This window comes from Mus pahari, chromosome 4, assembly GCF_900095145.1.
Source record: "Mus pahari chromosome 4, PAHARI_EIJ_v1.1, whole genome shotgun sequence".
Lineage (NCBI taxonomy): Eukaryota > Metazoa > Chordata > Mammalia > Rodentia > Muridae > Mus > Mus pahari.
This window is the reverse complement of record NC_034593.1, coordinates 9265293-9285895: the sequence shown is the minus strand read 5'-3', so window position 1 is coordinate 9285895 and position 20603 is coordinate 9265293. Positions and strand designations below refer to the sequence as shown.

Below are 20603 nucleotides of genomic sequence, written 5' to 3'. Positions count from 1 at the left end.
AGTACAGAGACAAAATTTAGAGCTAAGATGAAAGGATGGACTATCCAGAGACTACCCCATTCGGGAATCCATCCCATCATCAGCCACCAAACCAAGATACTAATGCACATGCCAGCAAGATTCTGCTGAAGGGACCCTGATATAGCGGCCACTTGTGAGACTGTGCCAATGCCTGGCAAACACAGAAGTGGATGCTCACATTCAGCTATTGGATGGAACACAGGGTCCCCAATGGAGGAGCTAGAGAAAGTACCCAAGGAGTTGTAGGGGGCTGAAACCCTGTAGATGCAACAACTATATGAATTACCCAGTACCCCCTGAGCTCGAGTCTCTAGCTGCATATGTAGCAGAAAATGGCCTGGTTGGCCATCGTTGGGAAGAGAGGCCCCTTGGTCTTGTAAACTTTATATGACCCAGCATAGGGGAAGACCAGGGCCAAGTAGTGGGAGTGGGTGGGTAGGGGAGCAGGGGCGGGGATGGGGTTTAGGGAACTTTCGGGATAGCAATTGAAATGTAAATAAAGAAAATAATAATAATAAAAAATGTTAAAAAAATAAAAAATAAAAATAAAAATTGAGATGGGTTTTCCTGTTTGCCCTAGGAAAATAAAATCTAAAAATGACTGAAATGATAAAAACAAAGAATGTCTAAAGTCTAAATATTAATCACATTTATGTTAAAGAATTAAAGCCATAGTGGCAAATACTCACTTTCAAATATTAAATAGTAGACCTATGATTTATCTTTCTAAAATACGTTAAATATAGGCAACACATCTGTGGACTATGGTGATTTCATTATCTTCCATGAAACTTGAGTGCCTTCAAACATGTTATGAAATGTCTATTTATTTATTAAAATATATTTATTAATTTCACTTTATTTTATAAATGGATTTCTAGGAGATTTCTGAAACGTTCATTTTTCTATGAAGTTAGAAAATGTTAACAAAGAGGAAAAGAGGTTTTGATATACTTTCAAGAATTATAAAAAAATGGTTATTTCAAATTACATATTTTATTACCATAAACATTAAAATCCACATCCAAAATCATTTGTAGGTTTACATTCAATGAATAAGCATTATGTATATCTGGAACAATTTTCACATTAACATTCTAATTAAGCTTTCTATATGAATAACTGTAGGAAAGCAGTATATGTTCAAACTGTTAGATGATTTATCTTAGGGATAAACAAATGATAGAAAGTGATTCTTCCTTCAGAGAAAAAAATATCAACTATAGAGAATTTTTGCATATTTTATTAATACTGGACATTGATAGAAATGTAAACTTGGGTTAGTGTTCTAAGAATATTATTAATAAATCATCTAAGTATATTAAGTTTATCCTATTATAGAAGGAGCCATGAGGAACCAACTGTATTTATTTATTTTTTTACTTTTCATTAAGTTTTCACAACTGTTTTGACAAACCTAACAGAACTGTTCAGGGCTTAATGTTATTACCTTCAGCAGTTAGATTGTTGGTGTAGTGTATATTATCAATAACTTTCATGAATACTATTGTTCTAGTTTAAAGCTAAAAATTTAAAATCACTCACTGCTGATTACAGTGGTTTCATATTATTAATACTAAGTTGGATTTCTAATGTGTTGATAAGTATGTTCTTAATAATTTTTGTTCAGTATTGTGAGCTGAATTAATCTTAAATATGGCCAGAAAAGGAGAGGCCTAGGGGTGGAGTGTTGTGTAGGACAAATAAGTCTGTTGAGGTGTTAGAAGGCTGGTATATGCAGGGGAAGGAAGTAACTTAAGAAAGCAGTGTTCTGGTGTTAGATCTGCAGTAAGAGTGGGGCAAGCATATGAAAGATGGTATGGCATGATTATTACTTTCCACATTTTCAATCATTTTGTTGTGATGAAATATGCCTGGGGAGTTTAAGAATGCCTTAGATAAACTGGAAGTAAGTGAAGGATTGACTGGTTAAGTCTTGCCCGTTAGTTCCTCCAATGAGACTTTTGTGGTGAGTCCCCATTTCTCTGAATGACTTGCTTCTAACCAACAGTCCATGCAAATGTGAAGAGGACTGTTTCTGTATTCACATTCTCATTATTGTGGCTGGTACTATCACTGCTTTCTTTTTTGCCACACTGTGATGAAGGAGTCCTGTAAAGAGATCCGTTCCAATACAGAGGAGTGCAGGGACATCCTAGCCAGCAGCCAGCAAGAAACGGAAGCTCACCATTAAATAGTGCCTGCCAAGAACTATCCAAGTGAGAATCACTTTGGTTACCAGTTCTGCTCCTTGCTAAGCTCCTACGTCTGTTTAATTAATTGCAGCCTTGAAAATGATGTGAACGTGGAAATCCTGGATACACAGCACCTTGAATCTTAAATAATAGGAACCAATAAAGAGAAAAATTTGTGCTGGTAAAAGGCATCAACACAGACAGGAAAATAGTTAAACATAACAGGTAATTAATTCCATTCAAGACTATCGTTTGACTTTATAGGGTCAGATGCTATTTATTTTCATGTGCTCAGAATACAGCTTTTTAAGAAAACAGTAAGTGCAAAGGAGTTATTGGTGATATTGGAGATTATATGAAACTTGAGACATTAAAATTTTCCCACAATAAACAGTTTATTTTTCACAATCCTATTACAATTACAATAGAATAAACTCCATAATAAAGCCCACCAGTCCAGCTTCACTGAGGGATAATGTCTGTGAGTGTACCATCTGCTAAACTTCAGCACCAAGAAATGGAGAGCAGCCCTCTGAAGGCCATAGTGGAAAGGCAGTGAAGTCCCTCTCAGTTCTTCCAGGCTGCTCAGCATGTTCTCTTACTACCTGTACATTTTCTAGAGCTCCAAATGTAAAGCATGTGTTTTTAAATGAATTAAAAATGTTGTTTGTACTGAAATGTATTTACCCTAAAAGAAACAGTTCGATGCAGACCAACTAAAATTCAGTCTAAGTCGTCACACAAAAGTTTATATAGAGACCCCAGGGAAATATTCAAAGAACAAACACTGCCCTGTAAGAATAATATATATATATATATATATATATATATATATATATATATATATATATATGCCACTTAAACATTAATTGGTCTTCAGTGGAAGACCTGACACAAAAGACAGTTTTTCTATAATACCTCAACAATCCCTAAACTTATCTAGACATTTTCCCTTTGAGAACTGAGAAATATAAGAGTTACACCTGCTCTGTAATAAAAGGTTCTACAGTGGTCATTCATCAGCATATTTTAAATTTACAAACCAAAAGAAAGTTGAGGTTTGTGTGGAGCAGAAAAGGACTTTTATATATAAAGTTAGAATTCTCTAGATTTTCTTGCAACTCGGCACTTTTAAATTGGTTCTTGTTGATTAAATTTCCAACTCTCAATCAGTCTGCTTTCAAAGGCTGGAATTCTACTTTCCAGTAAGGGAAATGCAGCCATCCAATAAAAATGTTAGAGGCATTTCCTTAAATATATACACTGATGATGGATGGGCAAATAACACTGAAACCTACACAATAGAAACAGGAGACAGAGCTCGGCAGAACTTACACAGTGCTTGCTGGGAATGAAGCACTAGCAAACACTGAAATCATGCAGTTTCTCATTTAACAAATATGCTTTCAGTTCACACAATGAGCTAGGTACAGCTTTAGCTATATCAACTGTTGTTTTCACTTATGGATGGAGACAATAGATATGAGCTCAAGTAGAGGAGTCAACAAAGAAAGAAAAGCTTCAATATGCCCAAATATGGTTTCCTGAGGTAAACACTTAAATAAATCTTCAATATTTCCATAGCTAGTTTTCTTATCCTGCAGTTCAATTACAAAGTTCACGTAACCACTTTCCACTACACTCAAAAGTAAAAAATGCAGTGGGCAATGATTAAATTTGGGGTCAAAATATTCTTGATGTAAACCAGGTTTTGACTTTCCTATGTAAGCTTTGTATTGGTGGGGAACATAACTTATAATGTGAGTAGTTCTGAGGTATAAATTGGTACCAATAAAAAAAAAAAAAGATCAAATGCGAAGGAAGACTTTCTCTTCCTTCAGTTAAAACTGTAGGATAAAGGAAGCAAAGAGAACCCACCATGCAGACACACTAGCTACCAACTTAGCTTCTCACCTGGCCCATTAAAATTAGAACCTCGAACAATACTTGGATAAGAAAAAAAGCACTGTAGGACAAGAGACCTGGTGTAGGGAAAAAGGGGGTATGGTGGTTTGAATAGGTATGGCCTCCATGAATTCATATGCTTGAACACTTGGCCTACCAAGAATTGACACTATCAAGAAGTGTGTCCTTGGAGGAAGTATGTCCCTGTAAGGGAGGGCTTTGAGGTCTCCTAGTGAGAGACTCTCATTCTGCCTGCCTTCTGAGGGCAGATATTCTTTCTCACTGCCTTCTGATCAAGATGCAGACATCTTAGCTTTTCTAGCTAGCATCAAATCAGCCTGTGTAATGTCATGCACCAAGACTGAAGTTCTGAAACTGTAAGCCAGACTTAATTAAATGTTTGCCTTTAAAGAGTAATCTTGGTCATGGTGTCACTTCACAGCAGTAACATTGTAACTAAGCATTGTGAGTTATCTCCTCTTCAAAAATGCTCCACTACTGTCACCAAGACTCCTACAGCTGCAGATGTTCAAACTGTTTTCTCCTGATCTCTACAACATTGAGAAAATTCTTGTTCAGATTGACTTGTGCTCCTAAATTCCAGGGACCATGTGAACCTTTGCATACTCTTCTTCTAAAGATAGAAAGGAGCAGGAAATATGAGCAGAGGGCAATGAGAGATGATGAGAGCAGACCTAGCCGACCTCTAATCTCTGTGCTGGCATGACACCGACATCTGCACGGCCTGTGGTCTCAGTGCATTCTATGGAAAGAACTCTCCTTGAATACAATTCCACTGCAAAGAGCCACCTGTCAAAACAAGCAGAGCCCCCACAATGGGACTCCTGGACTATCTGTTTTACATTGAAATTAGTGTCCCACTAAGACCAACTAAAATTCTGTCTTTTGTCTCAGGAATGAGGGATAATGGGAGGGAGTGGCACTATTCCTACACACACATCACACATGGGTGAACACTTCTGCCAAGAAGAGAGGTACAAATTCCTAAGTGAAACCAGAAAAATAAAAGAAGCCTTTTTTTTTTTTTTTTTTTTTTTTGTACAGTGAAAACTGGAGGTAGGAGGCACATTCAAACTGATGAAGAATACTGAGCTTCAATTACATCTGAATTCAGGGGGGTCTGAAAACTTTAATAACTGAAAATTAGTCTTAACTATTATAATTAAGTTGTGCCTGTAACTGAAGATCTAAAAATTATGACCTCTGTCTTACATACATGAAATGCCAGTTCTGATAATGTGGTTGAAGAAGAAAATGAAAGGACTCTTTGTCTTTAAGAAGAGGCCTTTCAATGAAATCAGTAGGAAAAGATTACAGATAATGCCCATTAAGCTCTTATCACACTTCCTGACACAGCAAATGCTTTCAGTAAATATGAGTTACTGGTAGCTTTACCATCATGTCACCTTTAATTACTCTACTTACATATATTATCTCTACTCTACAGTAAATTTATAAGGTGGCCATTTTGTGTCTATTTTAGATGAAGGAAAAGAGGAAAGAGAACATGTAAGTAGATGCCTCCAGCTTAATTCCAGCAAATCAGTATACACTCAATTAAGTGCTAACTCAGAGATTATCTGCTACACTGGCTTATTCCAACTCAGACATAATTAGCTTCACAAATATCTACTCCCCTAAAGAGGAGTTAAGTCAATCAGGGAAAATTTCCTTGAAAATGACTCCAAAAACCAATTTGGAGCCAAGGGAAAGTTTTTCTCCAGAATTCAGCACTGGAAGAGAAGAAAGAGGAAGAGGAGGACAAGGAGGAGGCAGTAACAAATAGACCCAAATGTATAATACTATGTCTAGGTATATTGCTCACTGTTGAAATCCTTACCACAAAAAGCATGAGGATTTGTGATTGGTAGGCCACCAGAACCCACATAAAAGCCCAGGCATGGTGGGCCCACTTAGTGCTTCAGAAGCAAAGTCAGACAGTAAAACCCAATCTACGAGTTCTAGGAGAAACTGGGTGGAAAATCCAAGATGGACAGCAACTGATGAATGACACCTAAAGTTGACAGTTGATCTTTGTTCTCTACATGCATAAATGCATATACATCCAACCATATATAAAATCTCTCTCTCTCTCTCTCTCTCTCTCTCTCTCTCTCTCTCTCTCTCTCTCTCTCTCTCTCACACACACACACACACACACACACACAAGTACAATACTAAAGTTTGGAGTTCCTAGCTGCAGCATCTGACATGGCTATGAATTCTGACTCAGGTTTCCTCAGCAATTTCCTTTAGTGTACTTACCTTGCAAGGAAAGTGACACCTACTCTGTAGAGCTTTATTGAAATGCTAAACAAGGTTCTACACAGGTCATTTGCCTTGAGCTCAAAACTGTAAAATGATAGTAAAAAAAAATTCATGTTTTTTGTTAAATTTAAAAATTATGTTACTAGTAGTTACAGTTCAACTATTATGACTTATATTACACAATCAAGTCCATTAATACACATTTTCTTTAGTTTTTGCAGTAGTATACAATTTCCTAACAAAATATCACTTCTCTGTCTGATATAAATTCCAATGAAAGAGCAAGAGAAAAGCATGATGGGAGAGTCAGGGTGGATAAGGTCAAAGGCTAACTATGGAGGCTTCACTAGAGTTCCCAGAGTGGCAGCTGTAATTACAGGTTCGAGCTTCCAGCAATTACTGAATATTCTCAAGAGTAGTTTTTCTCTTCCATCTATGGATCTGCAGTGGCTTGGTGACCTCCTCTAAGTATCACACAAAACCAAGCACTGACAGGGTGCCCTCTTGTCTAAGTGAATGTTTGAAATGATTTGGGTAAGTGCCAAGGAGAGAAAGAGGGAAAAGAGTTTATTATCAAGGGGAAATATAATGAGGGCAACTGAAGAGGCAGTGCAGGACCAACAGAGAAAAGCTGGACCTTGAGTCTACAACATGCCCTGTAGACATGCAGCTTGGTATACCTGGTGAATAGCTTCAAATGAGAAAATGAGTGGTCAGATTCAGGGCCATTTACACAGCAGTTTATAGGGAGAGTTTATGGAATCCTCTGGGTTGGGTTTATGTAACCAAGTACAGCCTGGCCATGGACGGTGTCAAAGCCATAATTCACAGTGCAAACGCTGCAGGGACTTAGCAGCTCCAGAATCCAGCTCTGAGACTGAAGGAGCTGATTGTTAAGGGAAAGCATGTGGAGAGTTCATGAGAAGGGAGCCAGGACTGTGTACTGGTATGAAAACCTCTTCCCATGCCTTACCTTTTAATAACTTTTTTATAGAACTCAAAATCTAGGAAGCAGCTGCACAGACCTGAGGGCTGAATACAAAAAAATACCAGCGTTCTTGTCCTTTTTGCTCTAAAACTCTGCCTCACATGAAATGAGAAGCACTGAAGGTTCATTTCTATTCCAAGTTCTGCTCCTACATAAGTATATCAAATTTAAGGATATTGTTAAAACAGTATCTAGCAACTGGAATTTTCTGTGTCTCCAAACACACTTTAACAGTAGAACTCTTTCTTGTCTGTGACTGAATTTAACAGTTCATGATTCAAATTAAAATAAACATTTATTTTGTTGTCTAAAAAGTTTGCAAAGTAAGAATAATCTATTATAATAAAGTCCCTGTTCCCCAAATAAAAATCAAAAAGTCTTAATGGAGTGTATAATTGTTTATATACAAGTAAAGTGCTCTATCAAATATTGATAATCATAAAATGTATCTTTGCTATGCATGTGGGATTGCATTACTCTTTTGTTGTTATTATGTCAAAGGCAAAAAGTAAAACTACCTGCAAACACTGGGGTAATACTAAGTTGGTAAAGGAATAAAGCAGGCTTATGTCATGCATTGGAAACAGTGAAGACTGAGGGGCTCAATACCATTTGAGTTGGGTTCCTACCAACATCTAATTTTAAGCTCCACTAAAAACTCATGCCAATATCTTATCTTCACTGTTTTTACAACAACTTCCGTGTTTAGTTTTATTCCTATGATGGATACGTGGCATCACATGGGACCAATATGTGATCTGAGAAATGAAATTCAGAGACTCAAAAAAGGGGGAGAAAGAATGAGACTTAACAGTTAAGTTTTGATACAATACTTTGTGTAATGAAATAAATTCATTTTCCCCATATAATATGTGGAAGAAGCAGCTATGAAATGAAAGGGATAGGGAAAAATCCCTCAGAAGTATAATGGTCCTTGAAATGCGTATTAGGCTTCCTCCAGAGTTCCATCTGTAATAGAAACAATATTATGCTTTCAAGAAAATGCATTTGTCGTTGATTAAAATAGAGTCCTATGATAATAATCTTGTGGGACATGCTCTACAGGAGTTAGAGGAGCGACGTGAAAGATGAAAACTGAGACCTGTTCCGGGTTCACACACAGGGCATGGCAGAATTGTAATGAGGATAGCTCACATTTGTAAGGGATTTTAGTTTTCAAAGTACTTTGCTATCCATCATCTCTCCTGAACCTTACAACAGCATTGTGAGCTAGGTAGGGTAAGAACTCACATCCTCATTTTAAAGGACAGAAAACTTTTTATATTTCTTAAACAGATAATTTTATAACTAGAGTGATTGTGGTACATTTTGTTCTTTTGGGCATAATGAGAATTAAAACAGTTTAGAAAAATGAGTGCTAGTACAGATGAAATGATATTTTCATGGTGAAATTTTCCTCAAAGAAGCCAGCACAAAGAGATAGACACATGGAGAGCATGGTCCTGCATTTTCTGCCTGACAGAGCTATTTCTTGGGTTTGGAGACATTTTACACAATTATCTCAAATATTATGTCTCTATCTCTAGCTTACTGTATTAAACTGATGTGAAAAACGTAGCTTCAGATGGCCCACTTCTCGTTGTTGGAGAACAGTCCCTCAGCTCTTGTCTTTCTTTGCTTCCTGTGGTACCTTGTTAAGCTGGGTTCCTTTACTGGGTTCAGAGAGCTTCAGTATGCACAATGTTCAGTCACCCTTGTATACTAGTGTACACAATCTTTTTTTTTTTTTTTTCACTTACAGGCATTCATTATATTTACTTTCTAAGAAAATTGGCTACCTTTCTAAGCCCTTTACACCTAAAGGACATGCCCTTCAATTTCCAAACTCACTCAGGTGGAATCTTCATTGCCTAGACACTTTATGCCCTTTCCTTCTTCAGTCCTTGAGGTTTGGTTCCGATCATGTGGAAAGAAGTTTCCTCTGTTTTTGAAAATATTTTGAGTCTTCTGTTAGGTATCATTTAGATTATTCTGACCCTCCAAAGAATATGGACCTCATCATCCGCTGTGATGTGCAAGTACTAGGATGTTAATTATGCACCTTTCAAGGTGATCCACAGGATGAATCAGGATCTTCAGTTACGTCAAAGCCTTTGACAGAAACCTGTATTTTCGGATATTTCTCTGACACACTTAAATATCAAGCCATTCCATGATGGATTTATCTGTTAAATAATTATCTTTCTAAAAATAAAATAAAATAAAATAAATGCATGCATTCATAGGAATCCAATAAGATATGAAATGCTGATCATCTAATGTCTAAAATGTCCCTCTGCTACTGCTCTTATTGAGAAATTGATCGCTTACTAAACATGGAAACAAAACAGATACATGTTGGGATGTTCAAAATTCAGATGATCAATTGAAGTCACAATCGTAAACCAAAAAGGAGATTTGTTAAATCTTTACCATAATGAATGTCACAAATGAAATAAAACTTTGCTTCTTGAATCAGACAGGCTTCATGAAAGTTGCTGATTCGCATATAGAAACACAGGAACTGTGAATGGCACATTGTGTGAACTATGATAACAGGTGAAATGGTAAGCATTTACATTTGATAACGGGAGACAAGATAATTTATATGCAACATTTTTTTAATGCATGTAAAGCCCTGAGAACTTTATAACATTTAACTCTTAAATAAAAATGAATAAATGAATAATTATAATTATTCTAAAAACATAAAATAGTCTGAGCAACATTAGAATGTACCTATGAACTGAACAAATTAATTCTGTTAACTTTTGTTAATTCTTCAAATTTATAAAGCAATCTTGAATTTAGCTTGCAAATGTTTGATAATCCAAGTCATTACAGAACAAGCTGCTTAGCAATTTCTTTAGGTTTCAGTACTGTATAGATTCCTACAAGGTAAAGAATAATTTGAGTGTTAGCTTAACAAATATAGATTTCATAATAAAATTGTTTCTAAAAGGGTTTACACTTGAAATGAGTATTTGTTATCTCATACTTGTTTTTTCTTTGTTATGTGCAATTTTCTTGATCATAATGGAAGGAGGTGAAAACATGGACAATATAAATAAGTACAGTATTAATGATATTGATTCATTCCTGACATAGTTCAGAGTGTATTAAACAGCCACAATAGAGACAGATTATATTCCTAAACATTAATAAAATGTGTATAATTTATAGTGCGTTGCTTTAATTTTTTGCAGAGGATATCCACTATTCTTATAAAATATGTCTTGAGAAGGATGAACTGCAAGAAATAAGGACACAAAAATAATGATCAGGTAAATGGGAGAAAGCTATGGAAAAGGATATCACATAGAGCACTATCAAGAAGACAGCAAGGCATTTCAAATATATCAAGAAGGATAAATGCGATATGGGATAGAAACAGGTTAATTGATTTGGTAAGTAGAACATGCTAAACCTCTGCAGTGTGAAGACTGTGGGGAGTGAGTTGAGTCACTGGAGATAAACAATTTGTTATTACTTCAAAAGACTTACTCGAAATAAAGAAAACAGCTGATGAGTTTGATAGGAAATGAGAGCTACAGGAATGCAGGGAACACAAGCACATTTCTATGCAGGGAAGATGGCAGCAGTAAGACCAAGAGTTACTGAGGATGCTTACTGGAGGGCAGTTTAGAAGACAGTAGCCTGAGGATGCTGGATAGGAAAATGGTGGAAGGATCCTCCCTTTTCAGAAAGGATGGAGGCAGAACCAAGCTACCATACACAAGCTAGACATTTCGAGACTAACTACACTTTGTACAGATAAAATATTTAGAAGTCCACAGTGAATTAAAAACCTATACTTAAATAGCAATATACAAAATTCATGAAAGAATGAATAGAATAATGTAACAAGTGCAGATGCACAAATAGTCTAAGAGTGGGGCAAAAGGATGCCTCTAGAATCTTCACTTTCCCTTTAAAATTCCATATTTATACTGTCAGTGGTAGTCTTCCCGGCTTCCACAAGTCACTGTTTTCTCTTAGGAAGCCTTTCCTCTTGTGTTTTGAATGTTAGGATATTGATTCTGCCTCACCTTGACTCTTGGCATATTGGTAGCTCTTCTGAACTTGGTTACCTCAAGACTTCAGCCTTCAGCTTCTGTAAAAGAGACTGACACTGAAAATTCTGCATCCTTCTAGTAAACTCTGGAACAGCAAGATTGGGCCTTCTTGAACATTTTGTAAACCAATTTTCTTATTTTTTCACAGTCACCACAGTTATTCACTATCATAGGCCTTCCTTAAATTTTATACAAAAAGACATATGCTGGACCTTATAATTTTAGTTCACACAGGAATTCATTTTGGAAAACACAGTGCCTGGTTGCTTCCTTTCTTTTCTCTGTACTCCAAAGCAACAGAATGAACTTTCACCACCTACTGAGCATTTGCACAGGTAGAAAACTTCATGGCTTAGTGAGTTACAGTAGGAAAAGTATTCTATCTGTCCTATGAAGGAAACCATCAAGAGGGATGACTAGCAGTCACTTTTGAATATAATTATGTGATGGGAAGATCACCTACTATCATTCATAATAGGTACAATTAAACAAAAACTATGACTCTATTAAAGTATTGGTGGAATTTTGCCTTCCCAACAGATCCCACAGTGAAATTTCTTAAAAGTTAAAGCCCACAAACTCAAATGAGTTTGATTGTTTGTTCCAATTCTAATCTCCTTGTTCTAGATATAAAGTCTGAACATAGTAAAAAAGATTTTTGGGGACATTCACAGATATAAAGCAGGTAGAGCACACAGATCAGGGACATGCAGCTGAGAATAACTTACAAATGACACAAGTCATGCAGAACAGGGACATGCAGCTGAGAATAACTTACAAATCACACACATCATGCAGATTACATGTATTTTTTAAAAAGGTTTTGTTTTCATTCTCTCTCTCTCTCTCTCTCTCTCTCTCTCTCTCTTTCTCTCTCTCTCTCTCTCTCCCTCTCTGTGTGTGACATATGTATATGAGTGCCCACNTCTCTCTCTCTCTCTCTCTCTCTCTCTCTCTCTCTCTCTCTCTCTCTCTCTCTCTGTGTGTGACATATGTATATGAGTGCCCACAGAGACCAGAAGAGGACACAAGATCTCCTGGAGCTGCAACTGCAGGTGTGAATGGCCTGACCTGGAGACTGGAAACTGAACTTGGGTTCCCTACAAAAGCATGCATGCTCTTAAGGGCAAAACATTTGACTAGAATAAGAAAGGGGGTGAGGGAAATGGGTACGATTCTTTCTATTCCTCATACAAACAAACCAAAACCTAATAAGGAATAAGCAACATTCATAACAATAAAGGTATAAAGTTAGAACTCTAACAGAGTTCAAATGCCAAATTTTATTTTTAGAGAGATGTGTTTTCTGGTATTTTAGGAATCACACAGAATACCACCAGTAAACTTCCTAGCACCTGAAGATATAACAAGCAAAACACACTTAACCCAAATTTAAGATGTCAAGTTTTCCAAGAAATTTCTTTATGAAAATATTTGCCTAGATCTTTAAGGATATTAGAGTTTAAATCATACCTTTTTGTTTATGAATATCATCTCTAGACAATTGAAAATATTGCCAGATTAACTGAGTTCAAGTTGCATGAATTAAAAAAGCTAGCATCAGTTTCTTAACTAAATATACTCTCAGAATAATATGAATGATATGAAGCACTATTATATTTATAGGCATGTTCATGCATAGATTTAATAACTATTAACTCCATTGTATGTGAGTGAAAGTTTTACAAAGTGTCAAAAACTACTGTATATACACCTGTCAAGGTACATTGATCTTAGTCTGATCTTCAGTCTTCCATTGCTATTATTGATGATATTATAATTAAATAATCACAATTAAGTAATATATTCTAATATTATAGGAATTATAGGAATTGTGTATATCCCATAATCTCCTATAGTGAGAATTCTTAATAATTAAAGCATGTGGATGGAGGTACATTGTTATTTCTTTGGATCAAATAAAAATATTGCCTTGTCCTAGGAATAAACCCTGGTGTAAATGGAAAACTGGCTTGGGATGTCCACAGGCTGTAAAGCATAGAATGGCATTTGAAAAATATAAGCACTAATAAAGTCAAAGAGCTAAGAACAGGCAGCTAGCTTCCAATAGCAAAATTTAAATTGAAAGCCAAGCATTTATTAAGGGGACAGGGGAGAAATACCAACGCTCTATTAGAACCTGTGGTCTGGTATGTCGAAGCCTCCATAAACACAAACACTAAGTTCACCTAAAGTAGCAGATTTGTCATATGAGGGCAAATTCAAAGGTGAAGGGTCCACTTATATAGGGGGAAGTGAAAAAAAAAAGCAAAGAATTGTCATAAGCAAGTAAGTTGTTATCTGAATAAGACATGAGGTGGATCTTTGGTAGCCATCTGATCCTCAAAACTCTGTTCTTTTTTCCTCTATAGCAAAAGTGATCTTTGGAACATTTACATTTTACTCATTCTATCAGTGAATGATTTAAGCACATAGCAGAGAAATTCCCCCAAAGATGCTCCTCAGTCTCTTAAATGCATCACAGCACAAAGAGAGAGGCAGGCAGCCATGAAATTTAATTTAAGTTGTACACATTTCTTCAAACATTTTGGAGATATACACAATATCAGAAAATTAAAGATGTTAAAATCTCAATTGCTTTGGTAATAATAGAAGATCATTTTATTTATAAGCTGAACATATTGAGAATGTTAAATGTAGCAAAATGTATTTAGTGTTCTTTAATTCTGTGAACTAAAAACACAAAAGGAACACTGAATGGCTGATCTTACGATATAAATTAACTCAAGTATTTTAAATAATAGTATTATTAAAGAGAAGTAGAAGTCATAAATGAGCATAAGAATAAATATTTCCTTGAAATGAGAAACAGTACATGGCAATCTGGTTTTGAACATATTTAGGAGTAACTTAAAAGTGTAGCTCATCACTCCTCCATTACAGGTGGGATTACAAGCTGCTAAAACCACTCTGGAAATCAATCTGGAGGTTCCTTAGAAAAAATGGAAATTGACCTACCTGAAGATCCAGCTATACCGCTATTGGTCATATAGCCAAAAAATGCCCACCATGCCACAGGGCATGTATTCCACTATGTTTGTAGCAGCTTTATTTGTGATAGCCAGAAGCTGGAAACAACCCAAATATCCCACAACAGAAGAAGGGACATAGAAAATGTTGTTCATTCACACAATGGAATACTACACACCTATTAAGAATGAGGACATCATGAGTTTGCAAGCAATTAGATGGAACTAGAAAATATCATCCTGAGTGAGATAACTCAGACCCAAAATATAAGCATGGTATGTGCTCACTAAGTGATATTAGCCAAAAAATTACAGAATTCTTAAGATACAATACTCAAGAAGGCTAACAAGCCAAAGGGCCCAAGTGAGGATGCCTCAATACCACGGGAGAATGAAGAAAGCAATCACAGGAACTGGGAGGGGGGAGGGACCTGGGTGGGAAATGGGACAGGGAGGAGAAGAGGGGAACATGATCATCAGGTATTGTATGGGGTTGGGGGGGGCAGGACTAAGCCCTGAGGGCCAGCAGAAAGAATAAAAACAGGCGAACTTGGACTTTAGGAGGTGGGGGGGGGGGCTCCAGAATGTACCAGAGACTAGGGAGGTGAGAAACTCTCAGGACTCAAAGGGAGGGACCTTAGATGAAATGCCCTACAGTAGGGAGAGGAAACTTGTGGAGCCCACCTCCAGTAGAAAGACAGGGCATTAAGTGTTGGGATGGGATTGCCATCCCATAGTCAGAAACTCCGACCCAGAATTGTTCCTGTCTGAAAGACCTGTAGGAACAAAAATGGAGAAGAGCCTGAGGAAATGGAGGTCCAGTGACAGACCCAAATTGGAATCCAGCTCAAGGGGTGACCCTTACTGATGCTATGGTATGCTTAAAATCTGGGCCACAAACCAAAGAGTACACATAGCACTGGCTCCATCAGTAGGAGGAACAGCCTCAGGGTGTTCATGCCCCAGTGTAGGGGAATGCCAGCATGGGAAGGAAGGAGTGGGTGTGTGTGTGTGGGTTATATCCTCAAAGAGGCAGGGGGTATGGGTAATGGGATATGGGGTTTCCAGAGAGGAGACCTGGAAAAAGGATAACATTTGAAATGTAAATTAAAAAAAAATCCAATAAAAGAAAAAAAGTGCTTAAAAATCCAGAAAAGTTAATTAAAGAATAAAATGGAAAAGCAAAAACAAAAACAAACAAACAAACAAACAAAAACAACAACAACAACAAAAGCAAATAAACTCCTTCATTAAAAAAAAAACCCAAAAAACAACAAACAAAAACAAAAAAACATAGGCCTAGTGTGACTGCTCCCCACCCCAAAGGCCAAACAAGCAGCTGAAATAGTCAGATGCAGATATTTACACCCAACTAATGGAAAGAAGCTGGTGACCCCTGTGGTTGAATTAGGGAATAGCTGGAAGAAGCTGAAGACGAAGGCAAGCCTATAGGAAGACCAGCAGTCTCAACTAACCTGGATCCCTGGGATCTCTCAGACACTGGACCACCAACCAGGCAGCATAGACCAGCTGATATGAGGCTCCCAACACATATACAGCAGAGGACTTCCTGGTCTGGACTCAGAGAAGATGCACCTAACCCTGGAGAGACTTGGGGGCCCAGAGAGTGGAGAGGTCTGGTGGGGTGGGTGTTGATGTGCGGCATCCTCTTGGAGGCAGGGGTGGAGGAAGTATGGGATATGGAACAGTCAGAGAGAAGGTGGACTGGGGCTGGGATGAAGGCTGGAACGTAAAAAAGGATTAAAGAATAAATAAAAAAGAAAAATTGTAGTTCATTTGTTCAGAAAAATAGTTTTAAAAAATATTTTCGAGAAAAAGGCAACTATATCAAACAGTGCTTTAAATACAAAGACTTTTTTGAACCTTCAGTTAATTTTATTATTCCTTTGTTCAATCTTTAAATAAGTCACAGAAAACAGTTCCTTATTGAAGACAGTAGACAGCAACAAATCCAATTATGTCAGTAATTATAACTTGTTTGCATTGTGTTATCCTTGTAATGATTTGTTTTATATTTAAAGTAGACAACCATTGGCTTTATGTATGTTTTGTTTTGATATTGTTTTGAAGGAGTTGTTCTGAATTGTCAACTGCTTCTATGAAAATAATGCTATTTTCTTATAAGGATGAGTGGGTATATAAAGTGCTCAGGCAACTTTGAGAAGTATTAATATAGAAAAGGACTGATTTTCATGTTCAAGAAAATGGAAACAAAAGGTGTTTCAAAGATGATAATTTCCATTTACTTGACAATAGGTTCCTTACAATTTTCTCATAATTTCAGATCACAAAAGATACTGTTACCAAGAGTGTGTGAGTGGGTAGAGGGGAATAAGTTGTGAAAAAATGCAGCTGTTCTTAATGTTGACTACCTGAATTAATGTGTAGCCAACTAACAAAAGCAGATATGCAACATTCCTTATATCTCATTACAGATGCACCTACCTGGCCATACATTAAACCAAATTGTTTACAACTCTAATTACTGATTGCCTTGAACCACACATTGAAAATGACACAGTTCATATATTCAGACAGTGTATCCTGAAGGCATGGGTTTGGAGACCCAGTTCCTTAGGAAAACACATTGGTCATGGTACCTGAGATGAAAATCTAAAGTCCACTAGAGTCAAAATCTTAGGACTCTGTCAGTCATCATTGCCATCCATTATATCATTATGTCTGATTATTAAAAGACTATACATTTTAGAGTATTTTTCTTCTCTATACTGAAGAGCATGTCATTTTTCTTCCTTTTATTATTTTATGGCTATATTTCAGCTTCACCATAATTTTTAAAAGACATATATAACAACCAAATAGGATAAACTGACCGAACCTGAAGGTTCTCCTTCATACATATGTCTTCTTTGACCAGGATCAATAATGTAAAATTCAAGTGCTATCTCACTCCAAGGTCAGTGTGATGGTTTGTATAGTCTTGGGTCAGGGAGTGGCACCATTTGGAGATTTGGCATTGTTGGAATAGGTGTGACCTGGTTGGAGTAGGTGTGTCACTGTGGGTGTGGGCATAAGATCCTCACCCTAGGTGTCTGGAAGTCAGTCTTCTACTAGTAGCCCTTAGATGAAGACGTAGAACTCTCAGTTCTGCCTGTGCCATGCCTGTCTGGATACTGCCATGCTCCCACCTTGATGATAATGGACTGAACCTCTGAACCTGTAAGCCATCCCCAATTAAATATTGATTTTTATAAGATTTGCCTTGGTCATGGTGTCTGTTCACAGCAGTAAAACGCTAAGACAGAAGTTGGTACCAGGAACTGGGGTATTGCTGTGATGAAAAGAAAAGATATGAAACTTCCTTCAATACATAAAGAATGAGGAACTTCACAAACATCAGCATGAATTGATTCTATAGAGCACTGCTCCAACTTTGGTTTCTTTGCCTTAGGTTTGGTTCCTTAACTATAACCAGGTGCTAGTAACTGTGTTCCTTTCGTTCAAGCAGTTTTGAAGCTGGAAATTAAGACCACACAGGGTACCTGCACCATCTTCTGAAGAGGAAAGACCATGCCTCAAGCATGAGTCAGCCCACCACGATCTAGGTTTCTGATGAAAGATCAGTCCTCTGAGCTAGTAGCTGCCTTTCATTACAGCAGCGATAGATACAGTAGATTCCCAACTCTCACACTCATCACCTTAGAATCCATCACCATGAATTCTACATGATTTCATCTGACATGATTTCACCTTCTTTGCTTGGCTCCACTTTAAACATTTTGTCCTACTTGGAAGCCCTCAGTATAGTCTGACGATTTACACATTTACTGTCTACACACTGTCAGATGTTGTGTGAAATGTAAAATTAAACTTTCCAACATGGATGCTTAGTGCACATTTTCCATGTGTAAAAGTGTTTATTTACTCCTTTTTTTATCATATGCTCTATACAATATAGTTATGATGATATATTTTAAAGCAGTTTCTGGAAACTTCAAACATATCACATAGAATAAATTTTCTTTGTAAGAACATGTATTTACTCCTTCAACAAATGAAGAACTGTAGCAGCTTTACCTTTTATAAAATTGCCACCAATCTCCTTTACTCCTTGAGATCACAGGGCAAGGGAATAAAGGTAGATGGCATTGTGTGGATGATAGATCCTATGTTTCCACTGCTTTCCAGCCAAGGACCATTTATAGAAAGGGTCTCTTAGACTTGGTTGAAGGGTTTCTTCTTTTCTACTTACTACTTAGTATTTGTAAATGTGTGTTTCATAGTGTTGTCTTTCAAAGAAATTTACATCTCCTTTGGAAAATTTAGTTGAATTTATTATAATATTTATTATCTAAATAATTGGGGTTACTAGAAATTAAATTCATTCAAAAAGGGCAAATGTGATTACTATTTGTTCTGCCATGGATATCACATTGTTCAATTTTTATTAAAGGGGGATAAATAATTTATCTATACAATTCTGTTAGAAATTTTATAGTTATAAGAAAAAACATTCTTATTAGGAGAAAGGTTGCATTGAATTATATAAGAAATTCCAACATACAATTTTTTTCTTTCAAGAAGTACTTGTTAAACATTAGAGTGTGCTTTCTTCCACACTGTAAACAACTAAAGTCATGGTACATTATAACTATAGGCTTCAAGCAGTTCATTGTAATAACAGATCATAGGGTTCATTAAGATTTGGCTCACAGAGGAAACTAGGACAAAATGTATCCACCAGAGAGGCTCCAGTAGAGTATGAGGATTACAGTCAATATTCTAGTTGGCAAAAAATGGAAAATGACTCTTTATAGCTCAAGCAGAAAATGACCTTAATGGATGGATAATGGGTACTTCATGGACTCAGTGGGAATGCAGGTGATTTAAGCCTTGAAAATACTCAGCAAAGAAGGCTGGGTGGTGAAAACCACAGAAAACATAACCACAAAGACAGCTGTACCACTGACAGATCCCATTGCTCACTCCTATGCTTTTGCATACAAGCACCCACTCTTTGGACTACATACAAATTGTTGCTTCCCTGTGAGTGATGAGGAGCTTCAGATTCCCTTAGTGTGGGTGGATCCTCCCCTGACAAGCCTCTTAGGAAGCAAACCCCTATCTTCCTAGTATTAGTCACTGAAACTGGCACAGTTATTTGTATTAGATACTGCTTATCTGAACAAAAATATTGAATTTTCCAAGAGCAATTAAGGATTATTCCATATATATATTTCTCTTTAATAAATAAAAAATCCATTTATTTTTAAATAAATTGCTTATCTTGCTCCACTTGGAAACATTTTAAATCCTTTGAAAATAATTCACAGGGAAGATTTCACATTCTGCATAGACCTTTCTACAGCTCATTGTAGCCATTAGTGTCTTATTAGCCGGGTGCACACAGAATCATCATTATCTCCCATAACATGAGGTCCTTACTGAGAGTCCTGTGTTTTTGAGATCACTCTAGCTATCTCACTATATAAAATGAAGCTACAGAACTATGCTGCATCTGAGAACTTTTTAAAATTTTATTTTATGAAATGACTATCCATAAGGGCAGACACTTCCAAAGGGTTTGTGCTTTGAGAAGAAGGCCTAAATTTCTAGTGGATGTGTTTACACAAATCAGGGCTGAGGGTCAAGCCACCATATCTCAAACGTCAGTTTTTGCAATAACATTGGATCTGATGTTCCGTCATTTCAATTAAACAATATAATCAAACATATTCAACATGTTAAACGTTAAGTCAAAATTATGTAGTTACTCTTCTTGTGTCCTCTATTTTTTTCTTTTCTTTCCTTTTTTGTTTTTACTAAATATGAGATTCCAGACTCAAAAATGAACCAAAGTAAGTAATAAGAAAGAAGTTCTCTTGACCTATTCAGGGTATAAGTTTAAAATTTTAGGAAGCTCAATTGAAACATTATAACTAAATGTTTAACCAATATCAAAATAAGTTAAATAATTAGTATTTCCATTATATACTATAAAATCAAAAATTTAGTAAATTAATTTCTCATTATCCTGGTTGAGAACTTTTCATGAGATTTTTTTTATTATTATTATTATTTTCTTTATTTACATTTCAAATGCTATCCCGAAAGATTCCCATACCCCTCCCCCCACCTCTGTTCCCCTACCCACCCA

The 20603-nt window shown here is 36.5% G+C and overlaps 1 protein-coding gene across 6 annotated transcripts in view; it reads right to left on the bottom strand.

The window, feature by feature from the left end:
* Positions 1 to 20603, bottom strand: part of Ralyl (RALY RNA binding protein like) — a 683608-nt gene that overhangs the window by 474886 nt on the left and 188119 nt on the right. Inside the window, exon 1 of one of the 6 annotated variants that reach the window (XM_029537402.1) lies at positions 11448 to 11468. The exons of the other annotated variants lie outside the window; for them this stretch is intronic. The gene's annotated coding sequence lies outside the window, so the exon portion shown is untranslated. Of the gene's footprint in view, positions 1 to 11447; positions 11469 to 20603 lie in introns of those variants that run through there. 6 annotated transcript variants of the gene reach the window in all.